This window comes from Sinocyclocheilus rhinocerous, unplaced genomic scaffold (genome assembly GCF_001515625.1).
Source record: "Sinocyclocheilus rhinocerous isolate Xijiao unplaced genomic scaffold, SAMN03320098_v1.1 scaffold591, whole genome shotgun sequence".
Lineage (NCBI taxonomy): Eukaryota > Metazoa > Chordata > Actinopteri > Cypriniformes > Cyprinidae > Sinocyclocheilus > Sinocyclocheilus rhinocerous.
Genome location: NW_015641476.1, coordinates 1,114,744 through 1,126,140, shown reverse-complemented (window position 1 = coordinate 1,126,140; position 11,397 = coordinate 1,114,744). Strand labels below are relative to the sequence as shown.

Below are 11,397 nucleotides of genomic sequence, written 5' to 3'. Positions count from 1 at the left end.
ATCCATACATACAATTAATTAGCTAAGCATTCCCTTCATTATTTATCCTTGCATTCTAGGTTTGGACTTGCAGGCGTATTCAACAAGCATGTTTCAAATATTTCAGATATTCAAGTGAATGCTTGGTGTCACTGCATACATGACCCAACAGCTGGAACATATATATGAGTTATAGTGAGGACCATAAAGGCTGTTGGCCAATGGCCAATCCAGACCTCAAATCTGTCAGACAAATAAAACAGCAGTGTAAAGTGTTCAGCACATAAGGACAAGCATCCTCAAGGCCCAGTCTGTGAGAGAGGCTAAAGCATCTTTTTCAATAGCAAATGAAATACTGCAATGAAATACTGCAAAAGGGACATGCACTTTCTCATGCTATATATATATATATGAAAAAAATTTATATAAAATATATTAATGCAAATTTAAAAAGTAAATAGTCAAGTGTAAAATAAATAAAAGAATCCCAATACAAGTAAACAGAACAAAGAGTGCTTAAATAATTGAAGTATGTATCTGTAGAGGCTTATACAGTATAAGCTGCTAGTTATCCAGACAAGAGCAGTCAGTGATTTTCTAATTTTCCAGTCAATATTCCTGATTATTAATGACATAGAAGACAGTGGAAGATCTATTAAGCTGCATTTACACAGCAAGACTTAACGCAAAGATAGACCTATTTTGACAAATCAGATATATTGCCCCGTCTTTTTATGACTGACTGTTTATGTTTATATCTTGTGAAGATGGGCATTTTGATCAAGAAGTACAACTGATCTTTCACAGTTGCACACACCCACATACTGCAAGTGCTCTTCACTAAGCATGTAAGCATATATTGGTGGTGGAGGATAAATCTCCCTTCTAATCATATGCAATTTAACACAGACTACACAGGAAATACCCCGTAGGTTACCGAGTTAGTGCAGCAAGTTTGTCTGCTGGGCCTGGGAATAGCTTTCATAAAAAGTCTAATTTGTACCAGTGGTTCTGAGAAAACAAGGAGATGGAGACATCTTAGACACAGTCCATCAGCCATCTTTAATATCCTCAAATTGATGGAACATAAATAAAGAGCGTTTTCACAGTCGTAACTTGCTTTTACAACAATATTAGATTAGTGAGAGCAGCCCACACAATGATGAGAGAATATCTGCCACCCCATTTGAAGTCCTTTTCTAATTTTACCGAAACTCTGATCTGATATCTGAAGAGAGTACAAATATAATGCAGAGAAAAATACTCTAAAAGGCCACATGGATCTATTGTGCACTGCCTTTGTTGAAAACGTTTTTGAACAAGGTAATCAGCTCTATTTTGAGTCAAGGTGTTCAATTCAATGAGTTGGCAGGTGTGCGTTTCCTTTAAAAACAAACAAATTTTAGATGTCTCCACAGTGGATTAAGCTTTTCACAGACAAGAGATTTCTGTGAACCTCAAAGTGTTTGATGTTCATGACTTCAGCCTCCATCAATTCACAGATAAGCAGATGTTCAACAATGTCCTTTCTCTCATCGAGAATAGTTGTCAATCACTCCAAGAGCAAAGCATGTAACATTTCAAATGTGAGGCGCTCATGAGTTAACTATGAGAAAAACACTGAACAAGAGTGATGTGAATAGGACGTTGCCATGGAGGGAATCATCTTTCACAGTGAGAAATCATTATTGTGAGCATTGCCAGTTGTCTTGTTGGCCAAAAGCCACACAGATGCTTCCAACAGCTATTGGAAGAATGTGCTGCAGATGTGTGAAATTACAGTGAACGTTTCTAACATTAATTATAAAAACTGAAACATGCCATTCCACACATGGTTGTCACTTTATTCTTTTTTTATCTACAATCAGTTGCTGGAATTAAAGAGATTTTTGTTGTTTTGAACGTCCTTAACCCAGTTGTTCTGGCACACACTGAATCAAACATCTATTGTGACACAATGCACAATACTGCGAAGAAAAGAAAAAAAAAGAGTCAAAACACTGTACTTCCATGATACAGTATATGGTCTTCATTATCTAATTATGATCAAAGTGCTTTCATCAGAAAGCTTTCAGAAACCAATAGTCATTAAAACCTAATGGAGATTAATTGTAAGACTATGTACCATATAGTATTTGTACTAAAAAGCAGAACTATTTAATTTAAAAAAAAAAAAGGTGTTTAAAATGGTGGGGGGAAAAAATCCAAAACAGCACCTACTGTACAAGACAGACTTTTCATTTTACATGACCATTAGCATATAAATATCTAAACTCAACATATATTTGTAATATAAAAAAGTTACTGTATGTAATTATTCAAAGTAATTCTAAAGGGCTTACAAACAAAGATAAAGAAAATTCTGTAACAGAACTTTAACTTCTTAAGCTTTAACAAATGGTTTAGAAGTATTAGTCATTGTTAGTTCATGTTAATTTTATCATTTACTAAAACATTATTAAAATCAAAAGTTGTATCTGTTAATATTATTTAATGGACCTGCTAACATGAACTAACTAATGCATTTTTATTACCTAATGATAACATAAGATTAATAAAAACTGTAAATAATTAAACATATTGCTCATTGTTAGTTATAGCAGTAACTACCATTAACTAATGGGACCTTATTGTGAAGTGTTACAGAAAATTCTGTCATAATTTACTAACCTTCATGTCGTTCTTTGTGCTTCCAGATGTGTTGAACAAAGTTTCATGTCCAAAACAGTTCCATTGGTCCTAATGTATTTTAACTGGATGCACGCAGAAGTGCAAATAAATATATAAGTAAAAATAAATAAATAAGTACAATAGAACATTTATATAGCTCAACAGGTACATAGTGCTGGGTTCAATTTCCAGGCAAAGCATGTAGTCATACTGTAACACAGTATGTGACACAGCGGATGAGAACAGATCATATACTCTGGCATGTTACACCGGAACATTCTCTTGCCATTTACTGTCACTGTCAGGAGCTATTTTTTAGAGGAAGGACAGCATTTAATGAATTTCCTTTTTTTTTTTTTTTATGGGGGGGGGTTAATAGGCCTATTTGTATTGTGTAACCGTTTTATAAAAGCAATAAGATACTTGTGGCATGCTGTATTGTGAATAAGTCATGGCTGAAGGGGTTGCAGGCACTCCACTTCACGTCGTGCCTAACAACGGCCTTCAGCTGTGACTTATTCACAATACAGCGTGGCCTCTCGTACCTTATTATTGCTTACTTATAACTATCACAATCTCCTGTCACAATCCTCAGTCACCAGCCCAGTCACCCTAGAACTACATTTCCCAGCATCCCTCCTGCACTCACTACACCTGCCACGAATTATCACCTTATCAAGACTCTCATATAAGGTCTAGTCCACACATACACAGGTATTTTTATAAACTGAGTTTTTCCTCCTTCACTCAAAAAAAATCTTGTCCACATGAAAACGCAAAAACACGCTATGAAGCGCTGTCAAGAGCATGCCAAGCCAACAGGTGGCGATATATCCCTAACTGTAAAGCCATGCTGATCAATCAGAAGACTGAAAAAAAGGTTATTACCGGTTGTTACCGGCACACACTCCGATGTCACAAGCCAAAATTTTCGGTTTCACCAGCTACATGACAACACTGCAACTGGAGTTTCTGAAAATCTTCACCCTGGCAAGAGTTTTCAAACAGGTTCGGTTTCAGTGACCTGATACTGCGTTTGCGTGTGGATGAGCAACCAAACTGCATAGAAAAAGCTGCAGTTTTGATAATACCTGTGTTCGTGTGGACAGGGCCTAAGAAGTCACTCTTCACATCTCCATTGTCTGGTCTAGAACTGCTTACCCGACTCCTTACCGGTGGATACTTATCTCTCTTCAGTCCGTCTGTCAGTTCCCATCTACCTGCAGCCGATCCAGTCCTGCCATCCAGTACCTGCAAAACAAAGAACTGTTATTCACCAAGTTAAGTGTTTCAAGTCTATCTGCCATCTTCTCACCTGTTTGCATCGTTGATTTCTCTGAACTATCTTTCAATAAATCTTGCACTGTGAAATGTTACCTGCTCGTTGATCCTCGTCTATTCTTGTGACAATAACATGCTACTAATACTAAAATGTTCTAATGTGTGATAAGAGTTAACCAACCGGTGTAAGTTAAGAGTTAACCAACTTAATCGGTGTAAGTTTCAAAAGTTATCAATGTTAAGCTAATGCTCATTTTGTTTAAAAGGGGATTTCCCAGATAAGGTAACAAGGATGCTAATTATCCCTCCTTACCATTCTCTCACCCCGACAGAGGACATGACATCTCAATCAAAAGACAAAGATGAGTAGCTGAACGTGGGAATGAGAGAACAGAAAGAGAGAGGCGTTCATGAAAGCAATCCATTCACAAAGCCGCCTTGAAGGACAAATCAGCAAGGAGCTTTGGAAGCAAAACTGTGTCTAATCCTGCTTCAGGCCTTTCTCGCTCCTCTTCCCCGTTTCACATTCATTATTGATAATCAATGGCTAGCTGGGAGGTCATTGTCTGGGGGCTGTGTGTGAATGTGAGCATGTGCATGTCAGGACAGGAGGGGATATACGTTGAAGTTTATGTGACTTCTCTTTGAAACAAGATTAAAATGTTAATGTTAATGATGGGTGAGTCATGATTACCCCCATCCTCCCCAGTCCAGCCCCTAATCAAAAGCAAGGCTTAATGAGCTGAGTGTCTGTGCCAAGCAGTGCTCTGGTCAAACCATGGCTTAATTGTTACCAAAATAGCTTCATCCACATTATATTTGGCAGAGATGGAGGAGAGAGATCAAGTTAATTCAGACACCCCACATGAGAAAATCAGCGGCTCACAAGCCATTGCTGACACAGTTTTTACGTGGGCCTGCGTTGGATCACAGGCCCGAGGGCACTCTAATGGCTCTTGCCTTGGTCAATCAGATGGGATTAATATAACCTTCACAAAGTTCAACTGTAGTTTTAGGGCAAATCGGCCAACGTGGCTACTTATCCAAGGATATATATATATGGATGCTCTATGTCATTGTTCCTAATATTAGTTTAAACAGCTGGAATGAAGGGTCCATAGTGTTTGTACCTTCGTATGAAAGGAAATTACATCCTTGGATAAGCAGCCATGTTGGCCGATCTTTTTAAAAAGGCAAGAATCTCATTTAAGACACGTGCCAATTTTTTTGTAATGTTTTCTTTGTATTGCTGTTGACTTCATGTCATTTTGAAACTTTCATTTTCAGGAAATGTAAAAAATATATATAAATATAAAGGTTTTTGAAAGTTTTTTTTTTTTTTCATTATTTTAAGACTTTCATTTGATGTTTTGTTCCTATATGTTGGTTTCACCACATGACGTTTTTGCCAAATCAAAGTCAATATGGTGTGACCAACAGGTTTTTTTTTTTTTAATAACTATAACCAGTAAAGTAACTGTGATATTTTTTTTTTCTAAATAAAGGGCTATTACAATTAAAGCATGCTCATCATAGAAGAGCTGTATGTCACATTATGCATGAAATGCATTTTAATATATTTTTGAATAAATTAATAGACAGGACAAAAAAAAGAAGAAGCATCACATCATTAACCCAAAATCAAGCAGAGAGAGAATGAAAAGCAAGAGAGGGCTTTGGCAGAAGTTGGGCCCTATGATTTCCGCGATGCCGAAAACGTGAACATAATCGCGGAATCCAGTAATAAAAAATGAATTTACTGTATAACAAAGACTATAGAATACCCAAGAAGTGTCACTTGTATAGTTTTGAATGGGGAAAAATGCAATGCTCAATATTGCCGCTCTTTTGAACCTTCTGAATAAAAGAGCCAATTGCTAATCAGTAAAGTCATTGCATCACTGCAGCTGCCGTTAGAAGTCCTGGTTGCTATAGAAACAGTCAACATTCTGGAGATGCACACTTAGGATTGTGCATGCACATTGGTTGGTCTAGCCTGAAAAATAGAAACAAAATTTATGAGACAGTTGTTGTCAGATTTCATTGGTGATTTCAAATATGAAATGTAATCGTATTGGCGAACAGTTTTGGAGAATTTGATGTTTCCCCATTAATAGGAGCTGCAGAGGGAGATGCACACTTAGGATTGTGCATGCACATTGGTTGGTCTAGCCTGAAAAATAGAAACAAAATTTATGAGACAGTTGTTGTCAGATTTCATTGGTGATTTCAAATATGAAATGTAATCGTATTGGCGAACAGTTTTGGAGAATTTGATGTTTCCCCATTAATAGGAGCTGCATGCCCGAGAGGCGTTTCAAAGATGGCCGCCGAGTGAAATGACTTGTCTTAAAGGGACTTTGAAAACATCCATAGAACTGCAACACAAGCCTGTTAATTTTCCATTTGTTTCCAATCCACAAATATTTAGATCAACTCTCAAAAGCATAAAACAAAGATATGTGAACAAAATGCAAGTTTTGGCCACAGCTTCAGATGCATGATATTTTCATTTGCTACAAGCAGGATACACAAGAAACACATTAAACTCAGACACGCAGATGGTTGTCGTGGTAATAAACACCGTAAACAGCGCAACCGTTCGTGTGTCCGCCCGTAATGCACATCTTGTATATGAAAAGCATGTTAGGGGGCCCTTAGCTTTTGGGGGCCAAAGGCGGTCGCCGACCTTTGCCTAGTGGGTAAGTCCGCCCCTGTCTCTAGAACTGCTCTGAGAGTCACTTAATCAGCATTTTACTGTAACTATCATCATATCATATTCAAACCGGGTGTGCCTCACACGTCCTGAAAAGTGAAGCTGCGGGCTCTTTGATCGCCCCCTGGTGGCTGGCTGCAGTACAGGTCATAAACCCCGCCCTCTCCATGTAAACGAATGGGACTTGAGTCAAAATAAAAAAAATAATTACACTTCCATTACAATTTCCCGAAAGATGGTTTTGGTAATTTAAGGTAGTTGTTATCACGCTGATATATGTTAAATTGTTAGTTTTTGGTTATAAGTTTGATTTTAGCTATTAATTTGTTGCTATAAAAACGGGGTGGGGTGGGGGTTGGTGTCGTTATGGTTGATTGGGTCTGCGGGAGTTTGGGCGGGAGTTTGATACCGCGGCTCCACCTCACGACACTACTGTGCAGACTCTGGCTCCAAACGAATCTCTACTGCGCAGATTCGGGCTCCAAATGGCATCATTTACTCAAGATGGCAGCGGCTTCAATTTTCTATAGTGGAAGGAAGTGGAGACGTGTCGTCCATATTTTTTTACAGTCTATGATTCAAACAGAAACTTAAAAGTCCTCACAGCAACACGTCAAAATAAAAGTATGTTTTAACTTGAAGAAACTGTGACAGAAATATATTATTGTAATGATAGTACTACCACTACTAATACAATTATTATTAAAAATATAATATTAAAGAATATTAAAGGAATATTTACCAGAAAAATTATTTACCCGAATTTATTGAGCAGAATAATGTAACAACAGTATTTCTGTAACATAAATAAATAAATAAATAATATAATAAATTATTTTGTATAAAATCTATTTATTAAAGATGTTTTGGTTTATTCAAATTTAATGAAACCACTAAAATGGAATCCAGAAAATTAATGGAAAACAGAATGTGGTAGAAATAAAACTGAATTTGAGGGAAAAAAAAAACATATCTCATAGGGCCTTAACAATGTAATTTTTGTTAAACTTTTAATAAATTGCTGTTAGATATTGTAAGTGTCAATATTTCAATTAATAAGCCATGCTTAAAATTGTATTTAACCATTAAAACATACAAAAAATAGAAAACAAATGGAATCCAGAAAAATTCAAATGGAAAAAAACAGAATTTTGAAAAAACTAAATAAAAAACTAAACGGAATTTGGGAAAACATAAAATGGATTTCATAGGGCCCTACAAAAGGAATACGGTGAAGGCATAGGCAGGTGAGGCAGGTCACTAAGGCAGCTGTGGACTAAGGTCATGAGCAGCACCTGACAGAAAGAGGATCAGCATCAGAGTCAACATCCATTCACGACGGAAACAAGTGATTTATATGCTGCTCAGGCCTCAGTATAAACCATATTAGTCAATGACAAATGATGTATAATTTTATGTGCAAACATGAATCATACATTTGTTGCAGTAAGAAAGTGGGCTCAGAGTTACAGACTTAACAAATGTAAAGGGTAATGACTCTTTCCTAAGGAACAGGATTTTAAGGGATTCTTTGTAAACAGCTTTACGCTCGCAGCAGAAAAACAAGCTGTGTGAACACAACGCCATAAGAGCAGGTTGAATGTTTCATTTGCCATTCATAGTCGACACCCCCAGCTGTGAAACAACAGGTGGTCAGTCAAGAATTAAAATGTGATTACTAATGAAATGTGACTCATTCCTCCAAAGCTGCTCGCAAAGTAACTTTTAAACAGTCTCCCACATGAATTTCAACTGTTTCCTCAAATGTTCTCTCCCCAAAAGTCTCACATAATGAACTACACTCTCAAAGAGGATTCACAGGGGTCCAATTTTCAAAGCATGAAATTGGACGACGCTGACGTTGTGTGTCTGTGCTCTTTCCATGTGGCTTATTGCAAGGGATGTAACCAGCTCATTCACAGGATTCAATTCCCACAGTAAAGAGATGCTTTGAGTGCCAATTGTCAAGCTTGTTATTTATATTTATATTGTTTGTGTGAATTTTTTTCCAACCTTTTATCTTCTCCTGTTTAGCGGAAAAGGTTGAATGAGCCATTCATGGGCTTGGTCGGCTTTATTGAGAGACCCATTTGTGAGTAATAGCCTCTGTCACAGGGGTGAGTGCCGGCGCGCTGCACTGACAGGATCATTGAGCTGTTGGGGCAATTTGCCCCACGATGCTACACTTTTATCAGGAGATTGTTGGCCATGGTGGGGAGAGAAAAATGAGGAGGAAAGCAAGCGAGAGAGAGAGAGAGAGACAGAGAGAGAGAGAGAGAGAAATGAAGCAGAAAGGGGCGCTTTCTGGATAAGGCTTTGCACAGCTAGTGCAGGAGGAGGTATAAAATAAAGGATAACATACTATTTTGGATGCCTGGTGAGTCATCATGTAACAATCAAATATGTATGAATATAGATGCATAATGAGGAACAACGACCATCTGCTCAGCTGCTGGATCTGTGCATTTCCATTGCCATATGTGACCCTGGACCACAAAACCAGTCATAAGGGTCAATTTTTTTAAATTGAGATTTATACATCATCTGAAAGCTGAATAAATACGCCTTCCATTGATGTATGGTTTGTTAGGATAGGACAATATTTGGCCGAGATACAACTATTTGAAAATCTGGAATCTGAGGGTGCAAAAAAAATCTAAATACTGAGAAAATTGCCTTTAAAGTTGTCCGAATGAAGTTCTTAGCAATGCATATTACTAATCAAAAATTAAGTTTTGATATATTTACGGTAAGATATTTAAAAAATATCTTCATGGAACATGATATTTACATAATATCCTAATGATTTTTGGCATAAAAGAAAAATCTATAATTTTGACCCATACAATGTTTTTTTGGCTATTGCTAAAAATATACCCAAGCGACTTAAGACTGGTTTTGTGGTCCAGGGTAACATATATCACACACTTTGGCATGTCAAGTATGTTCATAGATCGCATTACCTTCTAAAAGCACCATTGTGGTGTCCTATCCTAGGCTGAGAGATGTCCTAAAATCTTCTCATAAGAGCTCATTCGCACATCCTTCAGTGCATTTCTATAAGTGCTTTCTTGCCACCGTAGAGTCTGTGGAACACTGAAGAGGACAGAGCCATTTCTGTGGCCTGTCTTAAGGAATTGAGATGGTGGTGCTCTTAAGAATGATAAGTCCTAATGCAATGCCCAGAAGAGGAGCTGATGGGGGCCACAAGACTGAAAATTAGTGAAAAGTGTGAGGGCTGGACTGCTTTATAAAGGACAGATGCTGCTGGTAAAACAAGAGCAATAGTAGTTTGCAGGTGCCTCAAGGTTGCCATGAACACAATACATTTGATTTGATGTTTTTAACATTGGTGTGGAAACGCCTTTCAGATGTATCCATATATTTTCATGTATAGTCACCGTTCTGGTTAGGCTTGTACAATATCGCTTATGATTTTATTGTTTCTGCCTATTTGAAGATTTCGTTCATAATCTACAGCGACAGATTATAGCAAAGATTTTAATACTAAAATAAAAATATAAAAAGTTCAACCTTTTAAACTATAAACTAGCTTCTGGCCAACTGTTATGGGTTCATGAGACTGTCAAGTAGTACTAGGCAGCACGCTGTGAAGCATGATGCAAGTGTGTTGTTTAAATTGTGCAAGTAAAAGTGCTCTGTGCTTGCACATCACTTCTCAGCTCGCATCAGAACACACTTACGTCACGCTTCACAGCATGCTGACGTAGCACTGCACGATGCTCTCATGCGTATGACAGCTGAGCCATAAGCGATGGTTTATATGTTTGAAATAGTTTAAAATGTTTAAAATATTAGTATTTTTCTTACACAAAGTTATCGTTTTGCTTCAGAAGACACCGTTTTATCAACGGTAGTTAATTACTGTCATGTTCACTTTGTGTGGTTCTCTTTCAAGGGAACTTCGGAAAAAACTCCGCTCTCGTTTGTCTCTCTTTTCGAGGAAAGAGGGGCAGCCATCTGTGTATAAAAGGCTCCTGGAGAAATTAAGTCTTTTATTATCCTATTTTGATAGTTTGTTGAGCGTATTTCCAGGTGCATCCAGTAGGAGGCATTATTGTACAAGTTTGCTGCCTGCTGCCTCGTATTATTACTGAGAGAATGGCAGCTGCGCACTTAGTTTTCCTGCCTATTATTTTACCTCCGTTGAGACGGTGGTCGAGAAGTTCAGGGAGGCGAAGGTGTGCTCAGTGGCCTTCAAATCTTTCATTCCACAAAGGTCCAGGTCTGGGGTCCTGGCCCGTCTCGGTTTGAGGATCAGAGATGGGCACAGAAGGCTAGTGTCGCGGCTCTCGCTCCTCCCCCGTCTGCGGGTAGGGGTAGGAGGAATCACGGGTGCTTCATAGTGACCACCTTACTGATGGTCTGGACTAGAGGATTCTTTGAGTAGCCTCTTGAACGGGGCTCTGGCGCGGGAACCATGGTGGGTGAGTACGATCCATTTCTAAATAAATATATATATATATGTGTGTGTGTGTGTGTATATTTAATGCGCTTGTAGTTGTGTGTATAATCCATCGGCTAGCTTTTTTTGCAGTGCTTTCCGGGACCTGAGTGTTTCTGTCCTTTTTCTAGGCTAGGTCCTCGGTGAGCCCCCCCTCTGTTGGATTCAGAAACCGGGTGCTCGACTTGTAGTGTTTACTTCACTCGTCGATATGATGTCCAGCCGGTATGATAGCCTGGTTTCGGCTTCATGCTTCCTGGATCATGCGGCCAGGTCACAGGCTTCT

At 38.2% G+C, this 11,397-nt stretch overlaps 1 long non-coding RNA gene across 1 annotated transcript; it reads right to left on the bottom strand.

The window, feature by feature from the left end:
- Window positions 1-1,858: 1,858 nt before the first annotated feature.
- Window positions 1,859-4,528, bottom strand: LOC107755036 (uncharacterized). The gene is made up of 4 exons (XR_001641646.1): window positions 4,244-4,528; window positions 3,823-3,900; window positions 2,650-2,732; window positions 1,859-1,946 (listed from the first exon to the last, which is right to left on the bottom strand). It is a non-coding gene; the product is annotated as an uncharacterized LOC107755036 (long non-coding RNA).
- Between the last annotated feature and the right edge of the window lie 6,869 nt (window positions 4,529-11,397).